Below are 16,996 nucleotides of genomic sequence, written 5' to 3' on the forward strand. Positions count from 1 at the left end.
GATTCCGTGGTACCAGTATTGGCCTCCTTGTATCGTTAATATTTCCAAAGAAGGGTTTCGATTGGTTTTCAGCAAGGTTCTTGCATCTTTAGGCAGCTTACAGTTACTTATTCGTCGTATTATCTCCATAACTTCCTATCGACTACAGTATTGCAATAGTTACTCATCGAAATTTCGATCCATACAAGCATCGGTCTAATCTCAGCGAGGATATACTGCATGGTAGTTTGAAGTAAACACGTAAGTCGTTAGCACAGGCTTGAACAAACTGATTGGTTGATTCGGTTGAACTGATTGATTGGTATCTTTGGTTACACAATACAATTTATTAACATAAAAACGGAATGAAATACTATTTTACAAACAACGGTTAAAACTTTTCTTAGGACGGAGACCCTCAACGTCCGATCGTTGGACTAACGTTCAGCAACCTAAAAGACCGTTCTCCTTGAGTGTGTCAACCGAACGCACCCATCACCAGTCCCAGTCACCCAGTGGCAGTCCCTGTCACCTGTGAGTGAAGATGAAGTACGGTTTTCACTCCGACGTGCTTCATCTCGGTTGACACACACTATTATGTTGACACCAACAAAACATAAATGATTGATTTTATGCATATGAAACTATAACATATTTCCTTTCTTTCGTTTCAGCTTTGATGGTTTCATAGAAACGTTTTCTGGACTAATGGACAATGCTTTTAATGGTATGAAAGATAATATATTATTTCACGATGAATACAACGTTTACAACGCTTCATTACTATTATTTTGATGGCAGCTAGAGGTATTCACATATTTGCGTCACTTTGCGTTATCACTATGATTTAGTTTTAATTGCATCCAATCTTTCAATTCCGATTCGGAACGATTTCCTCCTATCTCTCTAATTACTAACAGTATGTTCTGATACTTAGATAGAGGTATTTTTATCCCAGTTTTTCCCCTTCCTGTCCACGAAATTTGCATCAACAAACTAGAATCTATGATTATCGTAAGCGCATCGCAAGCCCGTTTGTTGAAATTCTCACTTGCGATTTGGTTTTTTAGCCATTGCACATTTCCAATCCGTTTGTCTTCCTCTTTCAATTCTATATCCAGCGATTCCAAAGCTTCGAAAGTTTCCACAAAAGAAAAGGATGCTATTGCTTTTGGCTGGCTGATTTGCTGGCTGGCGTTCTGGTCCGCTCCTTGCTGCAACATCGTGATTATGGTGTCCATTTTTTGGTTGAGCAAGTCCATTTGGATCTTCAGGTGCCCTTGTATTTTCCGCATCATTAGGTACTCTTTGGCCACCGCAGGGGGTATAGCATCGTTATTGTTTTCATCTGCTTTCTTAGAATCCATCTGTAAACAGTTTTATCCTCAATGTATTATATGCATTTACTTAAAGCGTTTCTCACTTGACATTGTAATATTGTTCCCGTTTCTTGTAAAGTTCTTAGTTGAAATGACACACGTCACTAGATGACACTGCAAACGCTTTAGTTGTCATTGTAGGCCATGAAGCTTTTTTGTAAAGCTACCCTCTGATGAATCTTATAGTAATTATTTTTGTGCTTATGTGAAACTGAGCTTCCGTGCCTCTCCGAGTATCATGTATTTTACGAAAATGGTTTACTTGTGGCGTGTTTCTGGTGTAATAAGATCTCTTGCTCGGATAAGATGTCTGTGCGCGATTCTTCGTCTGCTGCGTTGGGTTGCGGTTCCGTCATGTACGATCTATGTTTAAAAAGATGCTCATTTTACGTGTTATCAACTGGGTGGGTTGTGGCTATCGTTTAGTCTTTAGTTGATATCATGGGAAACCACATTTTTATTATATTAATATTCTTACCAGTATAAAAAAATCTAATTTCACCTAATCATTCAACAGGGGATGTCCGGTAGTATGATGGCAGAACATAATCCTCGTTTCGCTAACCAAGAGCTAAGTATTTAACAATTCAGTTCAGTTTTAATTTTTACTATTTCCTAAGAAAGCCATTACATTTGATAATTTTATCTCATTTACAGAATACAAAATCAACGAATTAACGCAACCATTTGACCTTGCACTCAATCCCCCAAGAACCTCTGGAGGGCCTTCCTGAACTCATATGTCTCTGCTGTTTTCCATCCAGCATCATCCGTTCAAGTTGCTGGAACTGGACCGCATATCCAAGCATGGTGATACGGAGAAACATGCTTCCACTCTGTACGACGGTGACGAGACGAAAGAGAAGTTGCGAAGGAGAGCCTGTTCCAGAAATTTCGGATGCAGACACTCCGTTGCCAAGCATTTTAGGGCAAATAAAATCGATAAATCGCCCTTTTTAAACACTGGAACTAGCCACGAAGTTTTTTAGCAGGCAGGATAGACACCCAATCGCAGCGATTCGTCAAAATTTGCAACCAATATGGGGACAACCGTTACGGCGCAGCGTTTCAAGATAGATGGCGGGATTCCGTCAGGACCCGGTGCAAGCCGACGAAGCATCAATCGATGGGAGATTGGGCACCATGGCATCCATTGGAACGTTAGATAATGCGTCTTTTACCTGGCTCTGTTCAATAGCGTTCGGAAGAAAAGTGCTGGCAAAGCGCGTAGCGAAGATGTCACAGACTTCTGCTGGAGTGTTACCTTCGTAGCCATTAAAGCTGACGCTACTAGGAAATCCAGAGGATTTTCGCTTGGAATTGACGAAGCTCCAAAGTACGCGAGGGTTCCGACGGGAGCGTGTGCCCAGGCGCCGCAAGTGCGCCTGGTAGCGGATTCTATTGTAGCGGCGGTAAATCATATGAGCTACATTGTAGTTACGCCGAGGAGCACTACTCCTTCGCAAACGGTATTCACGAAAAGCAGCAGCCTTAGTCGCTTTCAGTCTCCGAAGGGTCCGGTCATTCCAGGGTGGACCACGTCTAATGCGCTTAATTGGAGTGCACTCTTTGAGAGCGTTACACATGAATAGCGTAAAATCAACGACTGCAAGGTCGAAAGAGCCGTAGTTAGAACATTTGAAGCCATCAGCGAAAGATATGACCATCGCTACAAGTCTGTTAATGTCAGTGCGTGCGTAGTCAAGGCAGGGTATTGGAGCAATAACAGCCGGGTTAGATACCGACGCACCGTCGGTAGAGTCAAGGGATACAGCAGAAGAGTGGCAGATAACGGCCATCGCGGTGTTTCGCGCGAGATAGCTGACGACACAGAAAAGTCGGGATTATAGTGGTAAATTGCGATCGCGACGGTGCAAAACAGTGACTCAATAACAGGAAACAGATCAGGAACGAGCAGAACAAATGAAAGCGTGATACACCACAGAAAACACAGAAGATTTTTAGAAACAATTACGAGCACCGCGGGAAAGCGTCTAAACAAACAGACTGTTATGACATTTGCATTCTGAAAAGGATAAGATGATATTGTATGAAGTGGACCGAATTGATCAACTTCTTTGTAAATATGTTAAAGGTTATGTATATTGCTTGAAATATATTCTGGATCGTAAATAACTCCAAATTGTTTGACAAAGACCTGGAGAAAAGAATATGTTACTGACCAATGCTCCTTGTACACAACAGACGAAAGCATTGTAATGCTACAAAAATACAGCATGAAGTGTTTATAGTGTTTTTCACTTAACGTTTCTTTGAGAACACCTGCCGATGCGTAAAATCGCGTAATGCGTAAAATCGGAAACGAGGCAAACTCAGATCCTTTCCAATATTTAAGTTCACTTAATGAACGGAACTTTCTATGTATCTCTATAGGTAACTTTATGCTTACTAACATTGCCGACATGTTATTAATATGTTGTGTTGATAACTTATTATCCATACCGAGTTTACCATTTCCCCAGCCGTTAAGCATTCGTTTCGTATTACCTAAGTCAATTAAATGCAATGAAACACCAACTATTATTTGACTGATCAAATCTAAGTTATCCAAGTTTAAAATAGGAGAATCAAATTTATGATGATCGCCATACACGCGTATTTTAAATCCTTCATCTGTGCGCTCTGGAGCAATACATGTCGGGAATGTTACTCTTCTTCGCATATTCCGTCCTTCCGTAATGCACTTCAAGCAACCGTCACGAGCGTTGTAGTTGGCTACACCTGTTCAAAAAAGATTTAGGTAATATGAAAGTTGATGTAATGTTGTAATTGTTTTATATTACCTTTGATATATGCACGAGCTGGAGAATCAGCTATAATGGCACGTATTTGTATCGCTACTATTCTGTTTTTGATGAGTAGTCCATTCTTCATGAGAAAGTTTAGCTCATCCACGAAAGGCCAAAGAAAGTGTTCGATACTTGCCGGTTTTGACGATCCACAATATATGGCAGCTACCATAACTGGCACTTCTGGCATTCCATGAATGTTGAATAGTATTGGCCAAAATTGTTGTTTACTGCTTTTGAAAATCGGTAAACCGTCGATTGATATATTCAGCAAAAGCGTTGAATCGGGACGAATATTTGCAATGCTACAAACAAACATAATCGTATATACCAGTATGACTTATGTTTAGATGATTTACCCCAGATCAATTACCTTAGGTCGTGTAAAAAACATTTTTGGATTCCGTGGTACCAGTATTGGCCTCCTTGTATCGTTAATATTTCCAAAGAAGGGTTTCGATTGGTTTTCAGCAAGGTTCTTGCATCTTTAGGCAGCTTACAGTTACTTATTCGTCGTATTATCTCCATAACTTCCTATCGACTACAGTATTGCAATAGTTACTCATCGAAATTTCGATCCATACAAGCATCGGTCTAATCTCAGCGAGGATATACTGCATGGTAGTTTGAAGTAAACACGTAAGTCGTTAGCACAGGCTTGAACAAACTGATTGGTTGATTCGGTTGAACTGATTGATTGGTATCTTTGGTTACACAATACAATTTATTAACATAAAAACGGAATGAAATACTATTTTACAAACAACGGTTAAAACTTTTCTTAGGACGGAGACCCTCAACGTCCGATCGTTGGACTAACGTTCAGCAACCTAAAAGACCGTTCTCCTTGAGTGTGTCAACCGAACGCACCCATCACCAGTCCCAGTCACCCAGTGGCAGTCCCTGTCACCTGTGAGTGAAGATGAAGTACGGTTTTCACTCCGACGTGCTTCATCTCGGTTGACACACACTATTATGTTGACACCAACAAAACATAAATGATTGATTTTATGCATATGAAACTATAACATATTTCCTTTCTTTCGTTTCAGCTTTGATGGTTTCATAGAAACGTTTTCTGGACTAATGGACAATGCTTTTAATGGTATGAAAGATAATATATTATTTCACGATGAATACAACGTTTACAACGCTTCATTACTATTATTTTGATGGCAGCTAGAGGTATTCACATATTTGCGTCACTTTGCGTTATCACTATGATTTAGTTTTAATTGCATCCAATCTTTCAATTCCGATTCGGAACGATTTCCTCCTATCTCTCTAATTACTAACAGTATGTTCTGATACTTAGATAGAGGTATTTTTATCCCAGTTTTTCCCCTTCCTGTCCATGAAATTTGCATCAACAAACTAGAATCTATGATTATCGTAAGCGCATCGCAAGCCCGTTTCTTGAAATTCTCACTTGCGATTTGGTTTTTTAGCCATTGCACATTTCCAATCCGTTTGTCTTCCTCTTTCAATTCTATATCCAGCGATTCCAAAGCTTCGAAAGTTTCCACAAAAGAAAAGGATGCTATTGCTTTTGGCTGGCTGATTTGCTGGCTGGCGTTCTGGTCCGCTCCTTGCTGCAACATCGTGATTATGGTGTCCATTTTTTGGTTGAGCAAGTCCATTTGGATCTTCAGGTGCCCTTGTATTTTCCGCATCATTAGGTACTCTTTGGCCACCGCAGGGGGTATAGCATCGTTATTGTTTTCATCTGCTTTCTTAGAATCCATCTGTAAACAGTTTTATCCTCAATGTATTATATGCATTTACTTAAAGCGTTTCTCACTTGACATTGTAATATTGTTCCCGTTTCTTGTAAAGTTCTTAGTTGAAATGACACACGTCACTAGATGACACTGCAAACGCTTTAGTTGTCATTGTAGGCCATGAAGCTTTTTTGTAAAGCTACCCTCTGATGAATCTTATAGTAATTATTTTTGTGCTTATGTGAAACTGAGCTTCCGTGCCTCTCCGAGTATCATGTATTTTACGAAAATGGTTTACTTGTGGCGTGTTTCTGGTGTAATAAGATCTCTTGCTCGGATAAGATGTCTGTGCGCGATTCTTCGTCTGCTGCGTTGGGTTGCGGTTCCGTCATGTACGATCTATGTTTAAAAAGATGCTCATTTTACGTGTTATCAACTGGGTGGGTTGTGGCTATCGTTTAGTCTTTAGTTGATATCATGGGAAACCACATTTTTATTATATTAATATTCTTACCAGTATAAAAAAATCTAATTTCACCTAATCATTCAACAGGGGATGTCCGGTAGTATGATGGCAGAACATAATCCTCGTTTCGCTAACCAAGAGCTAAGTATTTAACAATTCAGTTCAGTTTTAATTTTTACTATTTCCTAAGAAAGCCATTACATTTGATAATTTTATCTCATTTACAGAATACAAAATCAACGAATTAACGCAACCATTTGACCTTGCACTCAATCCCCCAAGAACCTCTGGAGGGCCTTCCTGAACTCATATGTCTCTGCTGTTTTCCATCCAGCATCATCCGTTCAAGTTGCTGGAACTGGCCCGCATATCCAAGCATGGTGATACGGAGAAACATGCTTCCACTCTGTACGACGGTGACGAGACGAAAGAGAAGTTGCGAAGGAGAGCCTGTTCCAGAAATTTCGGATGCAGACACTCCGTTGCCAAGCATTTTAGTGCAAATAAAATCGATAAATCACCCTTTTTAAACACTGGAACTAGCCACGAAGTTTTCCAGCAGGCAGGATAGACACCCAATCGCAGCGATTCGTCAAAATTTGCAACCAATATGGGGACAACCGTTACGGCGCAGCGTTTCAAGATAGATGGCGGGATTCCGTCAGGACCCGGTGCAAGCCGACGAAGCATCAATCGATGGGAGATTGGGCACCATGGCATCCATTGGAACGTTAGATAATGCGTCTTTTACCTGGCTCTGTTCAATAGCGTTCGGAAGAAAAGTGCTGGCAAAGCGCGTTGCGAAGATGTCACAGACTTCTGCTGGAGTGTTACCTTCGTAGCCATTAAAGCTGACGCTACTAGGAAATCCAGAGGATTTTCGCTTGGAATTGACGAAGCTCCAAAGTACGCGAGGGTTCCGACGGGAGCGTGTGCCCAGGCGCCGCAAGTGCGCCTGGTAGCGGATTCTATTGTAGCGGCGGTAAATCATATGAGCTACATTGTAGTTACGCCGAGGAGCACTACTCCTTCGCAAACGGTATTCACGAAAAGCAGCAGCCTTAGTCGCTTTCAGTCTCCGAAGGGTCCGGTCATTCCAGGGTGGACCACGTCTAATGCGCTTAATTGGAGTGCACTCTTTGAGAGCGTTACACATGAATAGCGTAAAATCAACGACTGCAAGGTCGAAAGAGCCGTAGTTAGAACATTTGAAGCCATCAGCGAAAGATATGACCATCGCTACAAGTCTGTTAATGTCAGTGCGTGCGTAGTCAAGGCAGGGTATTGGAGCAATAACAGCCGGGTTAGATACCGACGCACCGTCGGTAGAGTCAAGGGATACAGCAGAAGAGTGGCAGATAACGGCCATCGCGGTGTTTCGCGCGAGATAGCTGACGACACAGAAAAGTCGGGATTATAGTGGTAAATTGCGATCGCGACGGTGCAAAACAGTGACTCAATAACAGGAAACAGATCAGGAACGAGCAGAACAAATGAAAGCGTGATACACCACAGAAAACACAGAAGATTTTTAGAAACAATTACGAGCACCGCGGGAAAGCGTCTAAACAAACAGACTGTTATGACATTTGCATTCTGAAAAGGATAAGATGATATTGTATGAAGTGGACCGAATTGATCAACTTCTTTGTAAATATGTTAAAGGTTATGTATATTGCTTGAAATATATTCTGGATCGTAAATAACTCCAAATTGTTTGACAAAGACCTGGAGAAAAGAATATGTTACTGACCAATGCTCCTTGTACACAACAAACGAAAGCATTGTAATGCTACAAAAATACAGCATGAAGTGTTTATAGTGTTTTTCACTTAACGTTTCTTTGAGAACACCTGCCGATGCGTAAAATCGCGTAATGCGTAAAATCGGAAACGAGGCAAACTCAGATCCTTTCCAATATTTAAGTTCACTTAATGAACGGAACTTTCTATGTATCTCTATAGGTAACTTTATGCTTACTAACATTGCCGACATGTTATTAATATGTTGTGTTGATAACTTATTATCCATACCGAGTTTACCATTTCCCCAGCCGTTAAGCATTCGTTTCGTATTACCTAAGTCAATTAAATGCAATGAAACACCAACTATTATTTGACTGATCAAATCTAAGTTATCCAAGTTTAAAATAGGAGAATCAAATTTATGATGATCGCCATACACGCGTATTTTAAATCCTTCATCTGTGCGCTCTGGAGCAATACATGTCGGGAATGTTACTCTTCTTCGCATATTCCGTCCTTCCGTAATGCACTTCAAGCAACCGTCACGAGCGTTGTAGTTGGCTACACCTGTTCAAAAAAGATTTAGGTAATATGAAAGTTGATGTAATGTTGTAATTGTTTTATATTACCTTTGATATATGCACGAGCTGGAGAATCAGCTATAATGGCACGTATTTGTATCGCTACTATTCTGTTTTTGATGAGTAGTCCATTCTTCATGAGAAAGTTTAGCTCATCCACGAAAGGCCAAAGAAAGTGTTCGATACTTGCCGGTTTTGACGATCCACAATATATGGCAGCTACCATAACTGGCACTTCTGGCATTCCATGAATGTTGAATAGTATTGGCCAAAATTGTTGTTTACTGCTTTTGAAAATCGGTAAACCGTCGATTGATATATTCAGCAAAAGCGTTGAATCGGGACGAATATTTGCAATGCTACAAACAAACATAATCGTATATACCAGTATGACTTATGTTTAGATTATTTACCCCAGATCAATTACCTTAGGTCGTGTAAAAAACATTTTTGGATTCCGTGGTACCAGTATTGGCCTCCTTGTATCGTTAATATTTCCAAAGAAGGGTTTCGATTGGTTTTCAGCAAGGTTCTTGCATCTTTAGGCAGCTTACAGTTACTTATTCGTCGTATTATCTCCATAACTTCCTATCGACTACAGTATTGCAATAGTTACTCATCGAAATTTCGATCCATACAAGCATCGGTCTAATCTCAGCGAGGATATACTGCATGGTAGTTTGAAGTAAACACGTAAGTCGTTAGCACAGGCTTGAACAAACTGATTGGTTGATTCGGTTGAACTGATTGATTGGTATCTTTGGTTACACAATACAATTTATTAACATAAAAACGGAATGAAATACTATTTTACAAACAACGGTTAAAACTTTTCTTAGGACGGAGACCCTCAACGTCCGATCGTTGGACTAACGTTCAGCAACCTAAAAGACCGTTCTCCTTGAGTGTGTCAACCGAACGCACCCATCACCAGTCCCAGTCACCCAGTGGCAGTCCCTGTCACCTGTGAGTGAAGATGAAGTACGGTTTTCACTCCGACGTGCTTCATCTCGGTTGACACACACTATTATGTTGACACCAACAAAACATAAATGATTGATTTTATGCATATGAAACTATAACATATTTCCTTTCTTTCGTTTCAGCTTTGATGGTTTCATAGAAACGTTTTCTGGACTAATGGACAATGCTTTTAATGGTATGAAAGATAATATATTATTTCACGATGAATACAACGTTTACAACGCTTCATTACTATTATTTTGATGGCAGCTAGAGGTATTCACATATTTGCGTCACTTTGCGTTATCACTATGATTTAGTTTTAATTGCATCCAATCTTTCAATTCCGATTCGGAACGATTTCCTCCTATCTCTCTAATTACTAACAGTATGTTCTGATACTTAGATAGGGGTATTTTTATCCCAGTTTTTCCCCTTCCTGTCCACGAAATTTGCATCAACAAACTAGAATCTATGATTATCGTAAGCGCATCGCAAGCCCGTTTCTTGAAATTCTCACTTGCGATTTGGTTTTTTAGCCATTGCACATTTCCAATCCGTTTGTCTTCCTCTTTCAATTCTATATCCAGCGATTCCAAAGCTTCGAAAGTTTCCACAAAAGAAAAGGATGCTATTGCTTTTGGCTGGCTGATTTGCTGGCTGGCGTTCTGGTCCGCTCCTTGCTGCAACATCGTGATTATGGTGTCCATTTTTTGGTTGAGCAAGTCCATTTGGATCTTCAGGTGCCCTTGTATTTTCCGCATCATTAGGTACTCTTTGGTCACCGCAGGGGGTATAGCATCGTTATTGTTTTCATCTGCTTTCTTAGAATCCATCTGTAAACAGTTTTATCCTCAATGTATTATATGCATTTACTTAAAGCGTTTCTCACTTGACATTGTAATATTGTTCCCGTTTCTTGTAAAGTTCTTAGTTGAAATGACACACGTCACTAGATGACACTGCAAACGCTTTAGTTGTCATTGTAGGCCATGAAGCTTTTTTGTAAAGCTACCCTCTGATGAATCTTATAGTAATTATTTTTGTGCTTATGTGAAACTGAGCTTCCGTGCCTCTCCGAGTATCATGTATTTTACGAAAATGGTTTACTTGTGGCGTGTTTCTGGTGTAATAAGATCTCTTGCTCGGATAAGATGTCTGTGTGCGATTCTTCGTCTGCTGCGTTGGGTTGCGGTTCCGTCATGTACGATCTATGTTTAAAAAGATGCTCATTTTACGTGTTATCAACTGGGTGGGTTGTGGCTATCGTTTAGTCTTTAGTTGATATCATGGGAAACCACATTTTTATTATATTAATATTCTTACCAGTATAAAAAAATCTAATTTCACCTAATCATTCAACAGGGGATGTCCGGTAGTATGATGGCAGAACATAATCCTCGTTTCGCTAACCAAGAGCTAAGTATTTAACAATTCAGTTCAGTTTTAATTTTTACTATTTCCTAAGAAAGCCATTACATTTGATAATTTTATCTCATTTACAGAATACAAAATCAACGAATTAACGCAACCATTTGACCTTGCACTCAATCCCCCAAGAACCTCTGGAGGGCCTTCCTGAACTCATATGTCTCTGCTGTTTTCCATCCAGCATCATCCGTTCAAGTTGCTGGAACTGGACCGCATATCCAAGCATGGTGATACGGAGAAACATGCTTCCACTCTGTACGACGGTGACGAGACGAAAGAGAAGTTGCGAAGGAGAGCCTGTTCCAGAAATTTCGGATGCAGACACTCCGTTGCCAAGCATTTTAGTGCAAATAAAATCGATAAATCACCCTTTTTAAACACTGGAACTAGCCACGAAGTTTTCCAGCAGGCAGGATAGACACCCAATCGCAGCGATTCGTCAAAATTTGCAACCAATATGGGGACAACCGTTACGGCGCAGCGTTTCAAGATAGATGGCGGGATTCCGTCAGGACCCGGTGCAAGCCGACGAAGCATCAATCGATGGGAGATTGGGCACCATGGCATCCATTGGAACGTTAGATAATGCGTCTTTTACCTGGCTCTGTTCAATAGCGTTCGGAAGAAAAGTGCTGGCAAAGCGCGTAGCGAAGATGTCACAGACTTCTGCTGGAGTGTTACCTTCGTAGCCATTAAAGCTGACGCTACTAGGAAATCCAGAGGATTTTCGCTTGGAATTGACGAAGCTCCAAAGTACGCGAGGGTTCCGACGGGAGCGTGTGCCCAGGCGCCGCAAGTGCGCCTGGTAGCGGATTCTATTGTAGCGGCGGTAAATCATATGAGCTACATTGTAGTTACGCCGAGGAGCACAACTCCTTCGCAAACGGTATTCACGAAAAGCAGCAGCCTTAGTCGCTTTCAGTCTCCGAAGGGTCCGGTCATTCCAGGGTGGACCACGTCTAATGCGCTTAATTGGAGTGCACTCTTTGAGAGCGTTACACATGAATAGCGTAAAATCAACGACTGCAAGGTCGAAAGAGCCGTAGTTAGAACATTTGAAGCCATCAGCGAAAGATATGACCATCGCTACAAGTCTGTTAATGTCAGTGCGTGCGTAGTCTAGGCAGGGTATTGGAGCAATAACAGCCGGGTTAGATACCGACGCACCGTCGGTAGAGTCAAGGGATACAGCAGAAGAGTGGCAGATAACGGCCATCGCGGTGTTTCGCGCGAGATAGCTGACGACACAGAAAAGTCGGGATTATAGTGGTAAATTGCGATCGCGACGGTGCAAAACAGTGACTCAATAACAGGAAACAGATCATGAACGAGCAGAACAAATGAAAGCGTGATACACCACAGAAAACACAGAAGATTTTTAGAAACAATTACGAGCACCGCGGGAAAGCGTCTAAACAAACAGACTGTTATGACATTTGCATTCTGAAAAGGATAAGATGATATTGTATGAAGTGGACCGAATTGATCAACTTCTTTGTAAATATGTTAAAGGTTATGTATATTGCTTGAAATATATTCTGGATCGTAAATAACTCCAAATTGTTTGACAAAGACCTGGAGAAAAGAATATGTTACTGACCAATGCTCCTTGTACACAACAAACGAAAGCATTGTAATGCTACAAAAATACAGCATGAAGTGTTTATAGTGTTTTTCACTTAACGTTTCTTTGAGAACACCTGCCGATGCGTAAAATCGCGTAATGCGTAAAATCGGAAACGAGGCAAACTCAGATCCTTTCCAATATTTAAGTTCACTTAATGAACGGAACTTTCTATGTATCTCTATAGGTAACTTTATGCTTACTAACATTGCCGACATGTTATTAATATGTTGTGTTGATAACTTATTATCCATACCGAGTTTACCATTTCCCCAGCCGTTAAGCATTCGTTTCGTATTACCTAAGTCAATTAAATGCAATGAAACACCAACTATTATTTGACTGATCAAATCTAAGTTATCCAAGTTTAAAATAGGAGAATCAAATTTATGATGATCGCCATACACGCGTATTTTAAATCCTTCATCTGTGCGCTCTGGAGCAATACATGTCGGGAATGTTACTCTTCTTCGCATATTCCGTCCTTCCGTAATGCACTTCAAGCAACCGTCACGAGCGTTGTAGTTGGCTACACCTGTTCAAAAAAGATTTAGGTAATATGAAAGTTGATGTAATGTTGTAATTGTTTTATATTACCTTTGATATATGCACGAGCTGGAGAATCAGCTATAATGGCACGTATTTGTATCGCTACTATTCTGTTTTTGATGAGTAGTCCATTCTTCATGAGAAAGTTTAGCTCATCCACGAAAGGCCAAAGAAAGTGTTCGATACTTGCCGGTTTTGACGATCCACAATATATGGCAGCTACCATAACTGGCACTTCTGGCATTCCATGAATGTTGAATAGTATTGGCCAAAATTGTTGTTTACTGCTTTTGAAAATCGGTAAACCGTCGATTGATATATTCAGCAAAAGCGTTGAATCGGGACGAATATTTGCAATGCTACAAACAAACATAATCGTATATACCAGTATGACTTATGTTTAGATTATTTACCCCAGATCAATTACCTTAGGTCGTGTAAAAAACATTTTTGGATTCCGTGGTACCAGTATTGGCCTCCTTGTATCGTTAATATTTCCAAAGAAGGGTTTCGATTGGTTTTCAGCAAGGTTCTTGCATCTTTAGGCAGCTTACAGTTACTTATTCGTCGTATTATCTCCATAACTTCCTATCGACTACAGTATTGCAATAGTTACTCATCGAAATTTCGATCCATACAAGCATCGGTCTAATCTCAGCGAGGATATACTGCATGGTAGTTTGAAGTAAACACGTAAGTCGTTAGCACAGGCTTGAACAAACTGATTGGTTGATTCGGTTGAACTGATTGATTGGTATCTTTGGTTACACAATACAATTTATTAACATAAAAACGGAATGAAATACTATTTTACAAACAACGGTTAAAACTTTTCTTAGGACGGAGACCCTCAACGTCCGATCGTTGGACTAACGTTCAGCAACCTAAAAGACCGTTCTCCTTGAGTGTGTCAACCGAACGCACCCATCACCAGTCCCAGTCACCCAGTGGCAGTCCCTGTCACCTGTGAGTGAAGATGAAGTACGGTTTTCACTCCGACGTGCTTCATCTCGGTTGACACACACTATTATGTTGACACCAACAAAACATAAATGATTGATTTTATGCATATGAAACTATAACATATTTCCTTTCTTTCGTTTCAGCTTTGATGGTTTCATAGAAACGTTTTCTGGACTAATGGACAATGCTTTTAATGGTATGAAAGATAATATATTATTTCACGATGAATACAACGTTTACAACGCTTCATTACTATTATTTTGATGGCAGCTAGAGGTATTCACATATTTGCGTCACTTTGCGTTATCACTATGATTTAGTTTTAATTGCATCCAATCTTTCAATTCCGATTCGGAACGATTTCCTCCTATCTCTCTAATTACTAACAGTATGTTCTGATACTTAGATAGGGGTATTTTTATCCCAGTTTTTCCCCTTCCTGTCCACGAAATTTGCATCAACAAACTAGAATCTATGATTATCGTAAGCGCATCGCAAGCCCGTTTCTTGAAATTCTCACTTGCGATTTGGTTTTTTAGCCATTGCACATTTCCAATCCGTTTGTCTTCCTCTTTCAATTCTATATCCAGCGATTCCAAAGCTTCGAAAGTTTCCACAAAAGAAAAGGATGCTATTGCTTTTGGCTGGCTGATTTGCTGGCTGGCGTTCTGGTTCGCTCCTTGCTGCAACATCGTGATTATGGTGTCCATTTTTTGGTTGAGCAAGTCCATTTGGATCTTCAGGTGCCCTTGTATTTTCCGCATCATTAGGTACTCTTTGGCCACCGCAGGGGGTATAGCATCGTTATTGTTTTCATCTGCTTTCTTAGAATCCATCTGTAAACAGTTTTATCCTCAATGTATTATATGCATTTACTTAAAGCGTTTCTCACTTGACATTGTAATATTGTTCCCGTTTCTTGTAAAGTTCTTAGTTGAAATGACACACGTCACTAGATGACACTGCAAACGCTTTAGTTGTCATTGTAGGCCATGAAGCTTTTTTGTAAAGCTACCCTCTGATGAATCTTATAGTAATTATTTTTGTGCTTATGTGAAACTGAGCTTCCGTGCCTCTCCGAGTATCATGTATTTTACGAAAATGGTTTACTTGTGGCGTGTTTCTGGTGTAATAAGATCTCTTGCTCGGATAAGATGTCTGTGCGCGATTCTTCGTCTGCTGCGTTGGGTTGCGGTTCCGTCATGTACGATCTATGTTTAAAAAGATGCTCATTTTACGTGTTATCAACTGGGTGGGTTGTGGCTATCGTTTAGTCTTTAGTTGATATCATGGGAAACCACATTTTTATTATATTAATATTCTTACCAGTATAAAAAAATCTAATTTCACCTAATCATTCAACAGGGGATGTCCGGTAGTATGATGGCAGAACATAATCCTCGTTTCGCTAACCAAGAGCTAAGTATTTAACAATTCAGTTCAGTTTTAATTTTTACTATTTCCTAAGAAAGCCATTACATTTGATAGTTTTATCTCATTTACAGAATACAAAATCAACGAATTAACGCAACCATTTGACCTTGCACTCAATCCCCCAAGAACCTCTGGAGGGCCTTCCTGAACTCATATGTCTCTGCTGTTTTCCATCCAGCATCATCCGTTCAAGTTGCTGGAACTGGCCCGCATATCCAAGCATGGTGATACGGAGAAACATGCTTCCACTCTGTACGACGGTGACGAGACGAAAGAGAAGTTGCGAAGGAGAGCCTGTTCCAGAAATTTCGGATGCAGACACTCCGTTGCCAAGCATTTTAGGGCAAATAAAATCGATAAATCGCCCTTTTTAAACACTGGAACTAGCCACGAAGTTTTTTAGCAGGCAGGATAGACACCCAATCGCAGCGATTCGTCAAAATTTGCAACCAATATGGGGACAACCGTTACGGCGCAGCGTTTCAAGATAGATGGCGGGATTCCGTCAGGACCCGGTGCAAGCCGACGAAGCATCAATCGATGGGAGATTGGGCACCATGGCATCCATTGGAACGTTAGATAATGCGTCTTTTACCTGGCTCTGTTCAATAGCGTTCGGAAGAAAAGTGCTGGCAAAGCGCGTAGCGAAGATGTCACAGACTTCTGCTGGAGTGTTACCTTCGTAGCCATTAAAGCTGACGCTACTAGGAAATCCAGAGGATTTTCGCTTGGAATTGACGAAGCTCCAAAGTACGCGAGGGTTCCGACGGGAGCGTGTGCCCAGGCGCCGCAAGTGCGCCTGGTAGCGGATTCTATTGTAGCGGCGGTAAATCATATGAGCTACATTGTAGTTACGCCGAGGAGCACAACTCCTTCGCAAACGGTATTCACGAAAAGCAGCAGCCTTAGTCGCTTTCAGTCTCCGAAGGGTCCGGTCATTCCAGGGTGGACCACGTCTAATGCGCTTAATTGGAGTGCACTCTTTGAGAGCGTTACACATGAATAGCGTAAAATCAACGACTGCAAGGTCGAAAGAGCCGTAGTTAGAACATTTGAAGCCATCAGCGAAAGATATGACCATCGCTACAAGTCTGTTAATGTCAGTGCGTGCGTAGTCTAGGCAGGGTATTGGAGCAATAACAGCCGGGTTAGATACCGACGCACCGTCGGTAGAGTCAAGGGATACAGCAGAAGAGTGGCAGATAACGGCCATCGCGGTGTTTCGCGCGAGATAGCTGACGACACAGAAAAGTCGGGATTATAGTGGTAAATTGCGATCGCGACGGTGCAAAACAGTGACTCAATAACAGGAAACAGATCATGAACGAGCAGAACAAATGAAAGCGTGATA

General features: G+C 40.9%; 3 pseudogenes; all 3 read right to left on the reverse strand.

Moving 5' to 3' along the window:
• Positions 1 to 201: 201 nt before the first annotated feature.
• On the reverse strand, positions 202 to 4,358 carry LOC128718263 (uncharacterized; annotated as a pseudogene).
• A 410-nt stretch (positions 4,359 to 4,768) lies between these two features.
• Positions 4,769 to 8,925, reverse strand: LOC128718264 (uncharacterized; annotated as a pseudogene).
• Positions 8,926 to 12,194: 3,269 nt separating this feature from the next.
• On the reverse strand, positions 12,195 to 13,492 carry LOC128718265 (uncharacterized; annotated as a pseudogene).
• Between the last annotated feature and the right edge of the window lie 3,504 nt (positions 13,493 to 16,996).

Source organism: Anopheles marshallii, chromosome 2, assembly GCF_943734725.1.
Source record: "Anopheles marshallii chromosome 2, idAnoMarsDA_429_01, whole genome shotgun sequence".
Taxonomy (NCBI): Eukaryota; Metazoa; Arthropoda; class Insecta; order Diptera; family Culicidae; genus Anopheles; species Anopheles marshallii.